The sequence below is a fragment of the Oryzias latipes genome, chromosome 21 (genome assembly GCF_053564925.1).
Source record: "Oryzias latipes strain Hd-rR chromosome 21, Olatipes_Hd-rR_3.1".
NCBI lineage: Eukaryota > Metazoa > Chordata > Actinopteri > Beloniformes > Adrianichthyidae > Oryzias > Oryzias latipes.
The window spans coordinates 15,542,035-15,555,651 of NC_136257.1; the positions used below are offsets into that span (position 1 = coordinate 15,542,035).

The 13,617-nt window shown below is 37.5% G+C and overlaps 1 protein-coding gene across 3 annotated transcripts in view; it reads right to left on the reverse strand.

Annotated features, from left to right (window-relative positions):
* Positions 1–13,252, reverse strand: part of esd (esterase D/formylglutathione hydrolase) — a 38,658-nt gene extending 25,406 nt beyond the window's left edge. For all 3 annotated transcript variants that reach the window (XR_910869.4, XR_013652697.1, XM_023950905.2), the window contains exon 1: positions 12,983–13,252. The gene's annotated coding sequence lies outside the window, so the exon portion shown is untranslated. The remainder of the gene's footprint in view (positions 1–12,982) is intronic.
* Positions 13,253–13,617: the final 365 nt, after the last annotated feature.

Consider the following 13,617-nt stretch of genomic DNA (forward strand, 5'->3'; position numbering starts at 1 on the left):
CTGAAGAAGGATATGGACCTGAATCTAATGTCTGCAGACATAACATGGAAGAAAACTATTAACTGTTTAAACCAAGAGAATCGGCTGTTATCAGTAAAAGAAGAAATGCCAACCTTGGACAATTCGACAGTTTATGGACCCTTTTTATTTTTCCCCCACAGCATTACTTTATTATATAAAAAAAGAAGAAAAAAGAAAAAAAGAAAAATACAAATAAAAAATACAAAAAGAGTAAAACAAATGATTAATCACCTTTGAAAATTGTTAAATTGATTGACTTTTGATGATAGTACTTCACTAGCTCCTAAAATTGATAAATTGATTTAAAAATCTTTCCTAATGTAGCATAACTTTGCACATGTTTTTAACTTTTGATACTTGATGAAATTTTTGCTATGAAAATTCCTGAAACAGTGTTGTGTCTATTTTACTGATATAGTATTATGTTTTAAAGCATGACTTTTAAAAGTAACATAATTTGCATATATTTCAGATGCTGCATTTGCCATGTTGATTTCTAAAATAGTTATTTTTGACGTAGTACTTAAGTAATTCATCTTTGGCATGTGCTTTATTGATACCTTATGATTATTAATTCTGTCTGATAAAACCTAGGAACCGGATATTGATAAATCATGTAATAAAATGGTTATAGTATAACGGAGTGGGATTATATAAGTTCGCTTCCTTCCACTCCCTTTCAAGTAATATTTATGAATTATGTCTAATTATCCTAAGTTTGATTAGTTACTGTATGAATGTATAACTGATGATTATATTGTTTTTGTGTATTATTTCTATTTGATTGCTTGAAATAAACCATTTCAAATCAAATCAAAAAAAAAAGGAAGCTTCGCATCGCCGAAGATTTGACCTTTCGTGAAAGGCAGAACAGGGGAAAGATCTGGCCGTTGGTGGAAAAAGCTCGGAAAGAAGGGAAGAAAGCCACCTGGAGAGGACAGGATGCCATCATCGATGGAAAGAGAGTTTCAGCTGAAAATCTAAAAGACTGATTGATGTAACTGTAAAGGTCAGTAATTAAGAAATATTCCCTTTGCAACAGTCATTTGTTGACTTAGAATTTACCTTATGAAGGCATGTCAAACTTTAGATAAGTTTTTGTTTCCAACTTATCCCTAAAGCTAGGTGAGTTGGTATTGAATTGTTATTTGTTCTTAGTTCTTATTTTCAAGTTCTGTGTTTTATAAGCTATGACTGATTTTAAGTTTAACTCTTTAAAAATAATTTCTTTAAATGTTAGGGGACTACGTGATACAACCAAGAGAAAAGCATTATTTCTTTTTCTTAGAAGAACTGGCGGAAATATTTTTCTGTTGCAAGAAACTCACTATTGAGAGTTGGATGAAAAATTTTGGAAATCTCAGTGGGGTGATCAGTATTTTTTCTCTCATGCTTCTCATCATTCTGCAGGTGTTTCAATACTCTTTAACAAATTTACTGGGGATATTTCAGAAAAAAAAGAGTTCTGAAGATGGCAGATGGATAGTAATGGCGTTAAAGATGGATAATTCCATTTCCATAATCCTTAATATGTATGGTCACAATATAATAGCACAAGCAAAACAATTAGCTACAGATGTTTACAATATTATACAGACTTTTATAAAGAAATATAAAGATGCAATTCTGATTATTGGGGGAGACTTTAATGATGCCCCAAATGATTGTGTGGATAGATTTCCAGTAAGAGCTCTAAACTCTCAATTTAAATTGACTGATTTCTTAATTGATAAACTTTCCCTCATTGATGCATGTCGTTTTTTCAATCCAAGTAGCAAAGAGTTTACCTGGAGTAACTCTTGTAAAACTCTGCAATCAAGAATAGATTTATGGTTAACATCCTGTAATTGTCTACAATATATAACTAATACTTCACATTGTTATGCCCCCTTTTCTGATCACAAAATGATAACTATCCAACTAAATGGTTCAAAACACAAAACTGACAATAAATTAAGAGGATATTGGAAATTTAATAACAAATTACTTGAAGATGAACATCTTGAAAATTCCATTAGACAAGAAGCAAAACATATATTTGGAAATAAAAACATGAATGCTAAGCAGAAATGGGAGTTCTTTAAATTTAAAGTTAGATCAATAGCAATTCTTCTGTCTCTTCCCATCAGGGGTCGCCACAGCAAACAAGTCACATGGTAAACTTGGCAATGTTTTACACCGGATGCCCTTCCAGACGCAACCTTCTCAAAGCAACCGGGCTTGGGACCGGCACAGAAGCAGAGAAGGGAACAGGGAGCAGCCCGAAGTCGAACCCTGGTTTCACGGATGGAAGGTGCCGCAAACCAGCACGAGCTAAACCGGCTCCCTAGATCAGTGTTTTTCAACCAGTGTGCCGCGGCACACTAGTGTGCCGTGAGAGATGGTCAAGTGTGCGTGAGAAATTGCCCTCATTAACTGATCTAAAAGCAATTACCATCTCCAGGAAATCAGCTCTTTGTTCATCCAAACAGGCCCTGATAAAACACTGAGAAGTTAAGAACCTTTTTTCTTCAATGATTTGTGATCTTCACTGGTGTCCAATGATTACATGAAATCTTTCCACCTTTATCCCCCTTTGTCATGGTAGGGAGAACACGTCAATGTAAGGGTGGGGTCATCTAAGATAGCACAAGGGTTAATCACATGTCATCAGTCTGACCAATCAGAAGTGGTTAAAGTATTCACTTCCTTGTTTTGATTTAGGGCAAAAAAGTCTCTCTGTTCTTACAAAAATACCAGCTAAAGCTCGTCTTTAGCGGTGTAGCTTTCCACAGAATCTGGTATCAGAGTGGAACAAGTGAACAAAACCATGAAGCTCAAAGACGCTGGTCTTTCTGCGGTCGGCGGATTACGGGCACTACATCTCCCATGATGCAGTAAAGTGACCGTCTAGCGCACAATGAGTCTCTCCTCTTAACGTCTTAAAACAACGAACACACATCAAACAGTTTTTGAATCTTTTGACTGAATTTTTAATACATCTTTTAGAAAAAACAGCTGCAGCTTCCAGTGTTTTCTGCAACAATTATCACAAAAATGCATGTGAGATTGCAGAGCGGCTATAGATCAATACAGACTGAGCTTTTTCTTTTTTTTTTGATTATCTATTTTTTTGGATGCTGGTGTGCCGCGGGATTTTTGTCAAGGTTAAAGTGTGCCGTGGCTCAAAAAAGGTTGAAAAACACTGCCCTAGATCAATAGCAATTGAACGTAGTAAAACTCCAAACATAAACAAACAGGCCAAAGAAAATACGATAATGGAAGCTGTATAGTCTTTATTACACAAAACGTGTCTTTCTGAGGATGAAAAGACAAATTTAACCCAACTTCAAAATGAAATAGATAAATTATACATTGAAGCTGCAAAAGGCGCCTTCATTCGATCTAGAGCAAAATGGCTAGAAAATGGAGAAAAAAATACCAGCTACTTTTTTGCTTTAGAAAAACGAAATTATAAAAGAAATACAATTACAAAGTTGAAAATTGATAATAATATTTGTACTGACCCCACAGAAATCGCAAACCATGTAAAAAGATTCTATGAAGAATTGTATATTTCCAAATTTAATGAAAAATACAGTCAAAAATGTTTAGGTAACCTAAAAGAACACATCCCTTCTATTTCAGACACATTCAAATCTATCTGTGATAATCCCTTTAACTAAAGATGAACTACAGAACTACTTTCAATAAGAATTAAATATTGTCCAAACTTATTAGGTTTATCTTTATTTCAGAAAGAAATCAACATAACACAACTAGCAGATGATACTGCATTATTCTTAAAAGACAAAAAACCAAGTTGACCTTGCTATAAGCACAATTAACTCCTTTTCAAATGCTTCCGGATTAACCTTAACTTAGGAAAATGTGAAATATTAAGTATTAAAAACGTAAAATATGAAAAAATTCATAGTATCCCGATTAAAGATGTAGTTACATATTTAGGTATTAGTATAACTAAAGACATTAAATCTAGACAAAAGCAAAACTTCTCCTTGAGAATAAAAAAAATGCAGGATGTTATGAATATGTGGCTTCAACAAGATCTATCTATTTTTGGCAGGATCCTCTCGACTAAAGCAGAAGGGATCTCAAGAGTAGTTTATCCTGCCTTATCTTTATTTGTTCCTGATTCAACTTCCAAAGAAATAAATAACCTCTTAGTTAACTTTGCATGGAAAAATAGACGTCACTATCTCCAGAAAGAACAACTTTATGCCCCCTCATGTAAAGGAGGGTTTGAACTCATAAATTTTTCTGATTTGAATTATACATTTAAAATTAACTGGATTAAAAAATGCCTTCAACACTCGAATTCAATTTGGTACTTCATCCCCTTCAATATTTTTAATAAAATTGGTGGCCTTCAATTTCTATTAAAATGTAACTATAATATCAAAAAGATTCCCGTCAATCTCTCAAATTTTTATCACCAGGCTCTTCTGGCTTGGAAGTTATGTTACAATCACAATTTCTCACCACACAAAAGTATAATTTGGAACAATGAAGACATAACAATACAAAATAAATCTTTGTTTAAACAAAACTGGATTGACAAAAAAATAATTTATGTTTCGAATCTTTTTGACGAGAATCGTACGATTTTGTATTATGGCAGATTTCTAAATAAAATGTGTTTTCCAGTAACCAGCAAAGAATTTAATAGTGTAATGAAAGCTCTCCCCTCAGGATTAATTCAGCTGATGACCTCTCACCTTAAATATCAAGACGCCTATAAAATGGATATTCTCAATAAAGAATGCGACATTAAATATATTCGGAATACCTTAAGTGAAAAAAGAAATATCACACCAAAAGGAGAAATATTATGGAACAACCTTTTAAATGATATATTTTGGAAAAAAGCTTGGTTATTGCCAGATACATTTTGTATAAGATAAAGTTAAAGAAATACACAAAAAAATTCTACATAATATTTACCCCACAAATATGTTTATATCCAAATTCTCAAATATAGAAAATAATTGTAGTTTTTGTATTGATTTCCCTGAATCAGTTCTTCATCTTTTCTACTTTTGTAAACTTTCCCGTGAATTTTGGAACCAATTACAACGCTTTGTAAAGAGCAAATTTAATTGTAAAATTGCTTCAAATTTGAAACAAATAGTCGCATATTTTAATTCGGATGATAAAAAAGTAGAAAAAAGTATTAATTTGTTACTTCTCCATTCCAAATTTTACATTATAAGTGCAGAATAAAAAAAACAACTCCCAACTTCACCATAATTAAGATCGAGATGCTCCAGTTTTATGAATATATTAAAAAAATTAACACACCCAAAGCAAGTAACACTGAAATAATTTGTGCTTTTTTGTTTGATAGGTAATCCCCTCCTCTAAGAAAACTTTGTATTATAAATATTATTATAATCATTATTTTGTAATCCCCTTTTATATATTTTAAGATACTTTATTTTTCTATCAGCATATTCTATTTTGGATATTTTTCTGATTGTTTTTTTTTTACTTGAGATGATTCAATAAGTTTGGATTGACGACATTGACTATCACTGCTGATGTTCTTTCTGATTCATTGATGCTGGATTTTGCATGTTTATGCTTTGTTCAATAAAGTTGAAAAAAAAAAAATACAACAGTTGACCAATCACGAAATTCAACTTTAATTTCTCGTTTGAACCACCAGGGGCAACAAACACACGGTTTTAGAGAAAAATGTCAGGAAAACAAGTTTATTTTAAATTGAAATTAAAAAAAAATTGCCAAGTACCAACATAAATTAAAGGTAAACTAAAATTTACTGTTTAGTTTACCTTTAACTATGCATGCAAGATATTTCAAAGTAAAACTAGCAATAAACAATAGCAGTCAGACAGAAAAAAATGATCTTATTATCTTATTATTATTATTTGAGCCAAAAGGTATGTTCGTAACATTTGAGTGTGTGTGTTGACAGGCCCGGGTTCTTTTAGATATGTTATACATATAAACCTGACCGTAATGATATAAACATCCAGCACCTTTTTGCTTTATGATTTGAGCCCTCTCATGGGGCCTCTGTCAGACTCCTCCCCCTCCAGCTCCTCTCCACTCTGTTCCTGATCTCCACCAGCTTTCATCTCTCAGCTCATCAACCTCCTCTGCTCTTAAGGAGACTCAACTCAATCATTCGACGCCAGTTCGTTGCCCCTTATGGTGACTACGCCTGGTCTAGTCTTGTTCATGGTCTTGCTAAGTCAAGTTTTGCCTTGTATTAATTCTGCTGTCCAACCTCAGGAGAATCACCCCACGAGTGACGCCAGTTGGATCATCCATCACGCTCTTGGAGAACAAGAAGATCTCTTGGCTCACGCTGACCGCGTTAAACACCTCCAGCCACGCCGCAGCCAAGCGCTCCAGCCACGCCACAGCCAAGCGCTCCAGCCACGCCACAGCCAAGCGCTCAAGCCACGCCGCAAGCCTCTGTCCTGCTCAGACCTCCGTCAACACAAAAACCAAATCTTCCTGGAAAGAAATAAATCATTTCTTACCTGCCACTTACCTGTTGTATTTCTGGGTTCCAGCAACTGGGTTCGCCACGCTCTGAGAATCATGACAACCCCCCGCTTTTTACCCCCCCTTCTATAATCACCCTTCTGTTCCCCCCACCCTTCTGGGGTTTATTCAAATATACATCTGGTGTGTGCGAAGATTTTTTGTAAAAGTAAAATATGTCTGACATAGGCCTTAAGTTCTTATCTGTTTGCTCAGCTGTTGGACAGGAAAAGGTAAAAAAAAAGAGACGACTATTGTTATATTCTTCTCTGCCAGCTGTCGTGCTTTGTTCAGCACACACAGGTTAATCGTGGTGAAGGTTCCAGAAAATACGGCATACAAACAAAGCTTTTTTTAGGTATACATCCTTCAAATGACAAATTTACTAAAAGCGAACAGATTATGGTTAACATGTGTTTTTTACAAGCAAAAAGATACATTGCAATATTTTGGGAAAAAACTTGTAGGCCCAAGTTAATGCACTGGTTGAAACAGATGCTCATAGTTTTTCCATTAGAAAGTTGGAATTGTTTGAAAAAAAACAATTTTGTGAGGAGTATTAATTTGGAAAATGGATGACTAAGACTAACTATTTTAAAAAAATTCCCCAGAAAGAGCTACTACGCCACTCAAAGTAGTCTTACTGGCTATAGGCGGGGCTAACCCCCAGGTCGCCACTGTATTAACTTGGCGCCGAGGCGGAAGTAATGTTAGCCGTGAGTTTCCTCCGGGACCCTATTAGGTGACGGACAGTTGGCATGTCAATATATGTGACATGGTATCGCAAGAGTTAGGAGTGACCCAAATACTGGAACCCGGAAGGGGACTAGGAGACGGGAGGTTAGCGGTTGTAAGTTAGAATGATTTAATTCACTGTCAGTAAATGAATGTTTTTTTTTTCCAGAAGGCGGTGTGGCGGCTCGCTGGAGGATGAAGGCACTAGAAATCGAGGAGCGAGACTCGTGAAACAGAGGGACGGCGACCAGGTGAGTATCCGTGGTGGTTTTTCCTGTGAGCGGAGCGAGAGGCAAAATTAGTAAGAAGAAACTTGACAACACACAGGAGCATGAGCAGGCCAGACTAAGCACCGTGGGAGGAACAACGAACTGGCGTTGAATGCTGGTCCAGGATCTCCTTAGGTAAGTGCCGGCGAAGATGAAGTAACAGCTGGTCGCGTCCAAGGCAGAACAGACGGGGGAGGGGGAGAGTAACTGGCAGAGGCACCATGACAATATGGACTAATGCAGACGAGATGAGGACCCCCCCCCCCCCCCCCCCCCCCCATCTCCTTACGCTCTCCTGTGTGGGAACACTTTGGCTTTGTTGTCAGCATCCACGAAGGGAAAAGACAATTGGATAAGTTGAATGCTTTGTGTAGACATTGTTACACAAAGATAGCGTATGCCACAGTAACATATCTAATCTGTTAAACAAACGTAAAACAGCATCGCCCGACTGTAACAATCTGGTCTACAAGAAAAAAAATGTGCAAGTTCAAATGTTTTTTTTCAGACCAGTGTTAGTTTTTGGTTCCGGCAGCTAATAATTTTTCTTATTTTATTAAGCAGATCAACTGGGGAGCCGGTTTAGCTCGTGCTGGTTTGCGGCGGCTTCCGTCTGTGAAACCAGGGTTCAACTCCGGGCTGCTCCCTGTTCCCTTCTCTACTGCTGTGCCAGTTCCAAGCCCGGTTGCTTTGAGAAGGTTGCATCAGGAAGGGCATCCGGCGTAAACATTGCCAAGTTTACCATGCAACTTGTTCGCTGTGGCAACCCCTGATGGGCAAAGCCAAAAGAGAAAGAAGATCAAGCAGATCATCTACATTGGTCAATTTTATATATTGTCATGTAAAACCAATAAATGCATTTTGTAAGTGATAGATTGACAGACAGACAGACAGATAGAAACCGAGCCCAGTGAAATTCTGAACCAAACCGAATTGAGATTTTTGTTTTGTTACACCCCTAGTATAAACATACAAAAACAAATAAAGCAAAAATTAAAACCAGTAATTAAAAATTAAGCAGTAAAATGAAGATTTGTTTTATGCTACATGGGTGAGATGCTGCTCCATCTCCCTCCATGTTTTGTTTGATTTGGGATGACGCTCATTCTTCTGCGTTGCTGTTAGCAGCAAATACTGACATCCAGTTGTTAGTGGGAAAATAACAAATACATGGGACTATTTATATTTAAAAAAACATATATATCGCTCCTGAATAGAAGTTCCACCCCTGGCCAAACTATTAAAAAGAAAACGCAATTTATACTCCCAAAGAATATGGTAGTTTTTTTTGTTTTTGTTGTTTTTGCTAATTCACAATGATGCTGGAATGTTTTCTTTCCTGTTTATTTTCAGAAACATACCATGAAGTTTAGCTTAACCGGACACACTGAATGTCTTCATTTGTTCTTATTAGTATTTTCTTTCAAATCTATGTTCTTTAAAGGGCCAGATGAACTCAGGCTGTATTACAGATTAAAAGGTACCGTAATTTGCAGATTATAAGATGCTACTTGTGTCACACGCTTAATCAATGATGCTGCTAATTTATGCCCTTTTAAAAAAAAAATGTAATGCATTTTTTCTAATGGCCACTCGAGCAGAAAGGAAAGAGTGAGACAGGGGGATTACGTATATGTGTCAAGGAAGACGCAGGTTTAATATAAATTCCTGCTCTGTGAATGAATAGCATGTATAGACCCTCATCATGGAAAATGCAAGAAGAAATGCATATGACGCAGCTTTCAAGTTAAAAGCAATCGTTAAAAGCTGTTTGAAAGAATCCACCATCACCAACGGGTTTGGAAAAGCTGGTCTGCTGCGTGACGGAGAGGACAGCTCAAGCTCAGGAGTGAATTTGCCTCAGGATGAGAATGACACTTACAGCGACAACGAAGGATACACTGAGAGAGAGTGTCATTGAAGAAAAAAGGTGCAGCGCCCTGTCTAGTGGGTCTAGATGACCCAACTCCCAATGTTAAAGTGCCTAGGATAGCACAAGGGTTAACCAGCCCTGTTAGTGCTGTGACTACCATATTGCTGCCGTGTTACTGCCGCGTCACAGGCACTGTTTGGAATAGAGCTGTGACGGTGTGGGATTTTTGATCACCGCGGTGATGAAGCAGCAGAAGTTGCGGAGTCGCGGTTTACCCCCCCAAAAAAGAATAAAATCCACCGGCAGCCGCGTTGCAAATGAATACCGGTACAAGTGATAATTACAAAGCACTATTCTTTATTAACAAATAACAGTAACAACTAACTACTAACTATCAAACTAATGAACTAACTATATAGGTGTTGTAGAATGAGTATGTGTGTCAGCGTGCTGCGTGTGTAAGAGGAAGTAGCGCAGCAGAACAAGAGTGAGTTAGAGCGCTCCATCTTGCGCTGCATGAGCTCTCCCCTCCTTCTTATATACGTGGTGCGTGGCACATGCAGCACATACACATCCTAATCTACAACACATGTTTCAATCTGGGCACATGCCGCTTGTAGACAGGCGCGGCTTATGTATGTACAAAATGTTTTATCCTTTAAAAATGTAATGGGTGCGGTTTATAATCTGGTGCGCTCTTTAGTCTGGAAATTACGGTTTGTCAAAATTTAGGGGCAAAAACTTTTTTTTTGCATAAAGAACAAGTTTTGGTAGCAATAATTTAAGATTATTGCTTTTTCAATTATCAAATTCTTAAACCTAGAAATATTTTCATTTAGTGTAATACATTTTTTGTGGTTTGACAGCTTTCATTACCAACTGAAATAACGATGCTAACTCTCCTTTTTAAAGAGAAGATTAGCAAGTCCTAGTAAGATTCATCCTTTTGTGTTTTTTAATGGGGTTTTCTTGTAAAAATCATCAAAAAGTAGTAAAGTAAAAATAATCTTTTTCTTCACACCCTGTGATTTAAGGCCTTTTTAATTGCTTTACCCATTTAACCCTTGTGCTATCTTAGATGACCCCACCCTTACATTGACATGTTCTCCCTACCATGACAAAGGTGGATAAAGGTGGAAAGATTTCATGTAATCCATGGAAACCAGTGAAGATCACAAATCATTGAAGAAAAAAGGTTCAGCGCACTGTCTAGTGGGTCTAGATCAGTGTTTTTCAACCAGTGTGCCGCGGCACACTAGTGTGCCGTGGGAGATGGTCAAGTGTGCCGTGAGAAATTGCCCTCATTAACTGATCAAAAAGCAATTACCATCTCCAGGAAAACAGCTCTTTGTTCATCCAAACAGGCCCTGATAAAACACTGAGAAGTTAAGAATATGAAATATCATAAAATTATTTTTTCTTTGTGTTTATATGATTCTATTAAAGACATTTTGATAAGAATAACGGGATACCGCGATTTAGCTGCAGCTATAACTGTGTAAGGAAAAGTCCCGCCCCTTTAACTGTCTCCACCAATCATTCTTGAAGGCTTAATCACATGTCATCAGTCTGACCAATCAGAAGTGGTTAAAGTATTCACTTCCTTGTTTTGATTTAGGGCAAAAAAGTCTCTCTGTTCTTACAAAAATACCAGCTAAAGCTCGTCTTTAGCGGTGTAGCTTTCCACAGAATCTGGTATCAGAGTGGAACAAGTGAACAAAACCATGAAGCTCAAAGACGCTGGTCTTTCTGCGGTCGGCGGATCACGGGCACTACATCTCCCATGATGCAGTAAAGTGACTGTCTTAGCGCACAATGAGTCTCTCCTCTCAACGTCTTAAAACAACGAACACACATCAAACAGTTTTTGAATCTTTTGACTGAATTTTTAATACATCTTTTAGAAAAAACAGCTGCAGCTTCCAGTGTTTTCTGCAACAATTATCACAAAAATGCATGTGAGATTGCAGAGCGGCTGTAGATCAATACAGACTGAGCTTTTTCTTTTTTTTTTGATTATCTATTTTTTTGGATGCTGGTGTGCCGCGGGATTTTTGTCAAGGTTAAAGTGTGCCGTGGCTCAAAAAAGGTTGAAAAACACTGGTCTAGATGACCCAACTCCCAATGTTAAAGTGCCTAGGATAGCACGAGGGTTTAAAGAGTGAACAAATTTGAATTGATTTAGCCTGAATTACTTGATTCAGGAACAGTTCAGCTGTTCAGTCTATCTGGAGCTTACAAACTAGATCCAATCCTTCTGTGGTGTTTTCAGGTTGTGCCGTTAAAATTTAAAATTGAAATGAAATTATTTTTATTTATTATTATTATTTAAAAAATGTAAAATTTTAATCTTGGAGCAAATAGTAAACCCCCATCTGTTTGCTGGGGTGCTCTTGGCATCTGGAAAAAATCCCTACATCCTCACCAAGACCATCACCCTGAACAGATCACCAGTCTGTTTCAGAGCCACACACTCTCACACACCTAGGGACAATTTAGAGCAACCAATTAACCTATGAAACATGTTTCTGGATGGTGGGAGTCCCCAGAGAAAACCCACGCATGCAAGGGGAGAACATGCAAATTCCACACAGAAAGGTGTTCTGTTACAGGTTCCCCAGCCGACACTTAATAATAATAATAATGGATTATATTTATCTGCACTTTTCCAGATGCTCAAAGCGCTTACAATGTGTTCATTATTCATTCACTCCTTATTCATACTCGGTGATGACAGAGGCGTGGCTGCCAGTTCGCGCCTACGGTCCCTCTGACCATCACCAGGACTTTCATACGCATTCACACACCAGTGGAGCTACACTGGAGGCAGGGAGAGTGAAGTGTCTTGCCCAAGGACCAAAAGACAATTGACTGGGTGGAGCGGGGATCAAACCGCCGACCATTGGACAACCTGCTCAACCGCCTGAGCCACTGCCGCCCTTGAACTGGGGGCCTTCTTGCTGTGAGGCAACAGCGCTAACCACTGTGCCACCATGCAGCCAAGTCACATCGTGTACTTTAATTTCATTTTCTTTTCAGAGTTATTTCAAGGTTTTTGACCGGAATGTTTTGTTGACCTTCTGTGAGACCAGTCACAGCATCTCAGTATTAATCAAAATCTTCTACCAATCCATGGCATTAAAACAACCATGTATTTGGGTTTCACTATCTTTAGTCCAGCAATGAGCAGTACATGTTATGAGGTTTATCTGTCTACCCTTCTGAATAGAAGAATTCTGGAGTGATCACCATTGCCACAAGCGGGTCTGAGAATGAAGCGATAAGCAGACTTTGTATTACTGTAATTTTGATTTAATGATCTGGGAGGATGTTTTACATGCTGATAGAGATAACAGTTATTAAAAACACTTAGTGAAAAAGTCCACTGTCTGTTTAAATGGTGTCTGGCAACTCATGAAGCAAAACTCATCTTGAGAATTTTTTCTGTAGGCTGAAGCTGTAATACTTGTTATGATGTGATCATAACAAGTATAGTATAGTGGCTAGTACTCCAGCCACTTTCAATCTAAATCAACCAGCAATATAAATATGTGACTTATAAAAATACCTGTAAAGACCGATTCTGGACTGTAATGATCTGACCGGTGAAGGGATCCAGGTGATGGCATCTGTTGATTGTCAAGCTTTTGTCATCAAGTTTTCACTTTCCTCTAGGTATCCTTTCCATTTCTAGATTGACATTGAGCTGCTCCTTTATACATAACAGGGGGTTGGACGATCACTTTGGACCCCCAGAAGAAAAAAAACATCCTAAACGCACAAGACGTCACCCACAGAAAACTGCTTACTTCTGTCTCGAACAAAATAAAGTTAATTCATCAATTTTTTTGCGATACAGGTACTGCCTTGTTGGAGCCAGACACCATCAGTAGGCAGTGACTGGTTCCAATCGGTCAAAGTCATTGTTTCTATGGCAACCGTTCACAGCAATCAGCAGTTAGCTCATTGGAAGTCCACACCCATACCAGTCGAAAGCAGGAAACACAAAATCTGTCAAATATTTAGAACGTTTAACGTGAGACCAAAAAAAATATATATCATGAAAAAAACAGAATTACCAAGAACATGTTAAAAAAAGGTATCAGATCAAGAATGTTTATTCTGACCAGTAGAACGGTTGAGTAATAGTTATTTATTCCTATATAGAAGTCTGTGGGATTTTGGCTTCTTGGAGCCACCTAA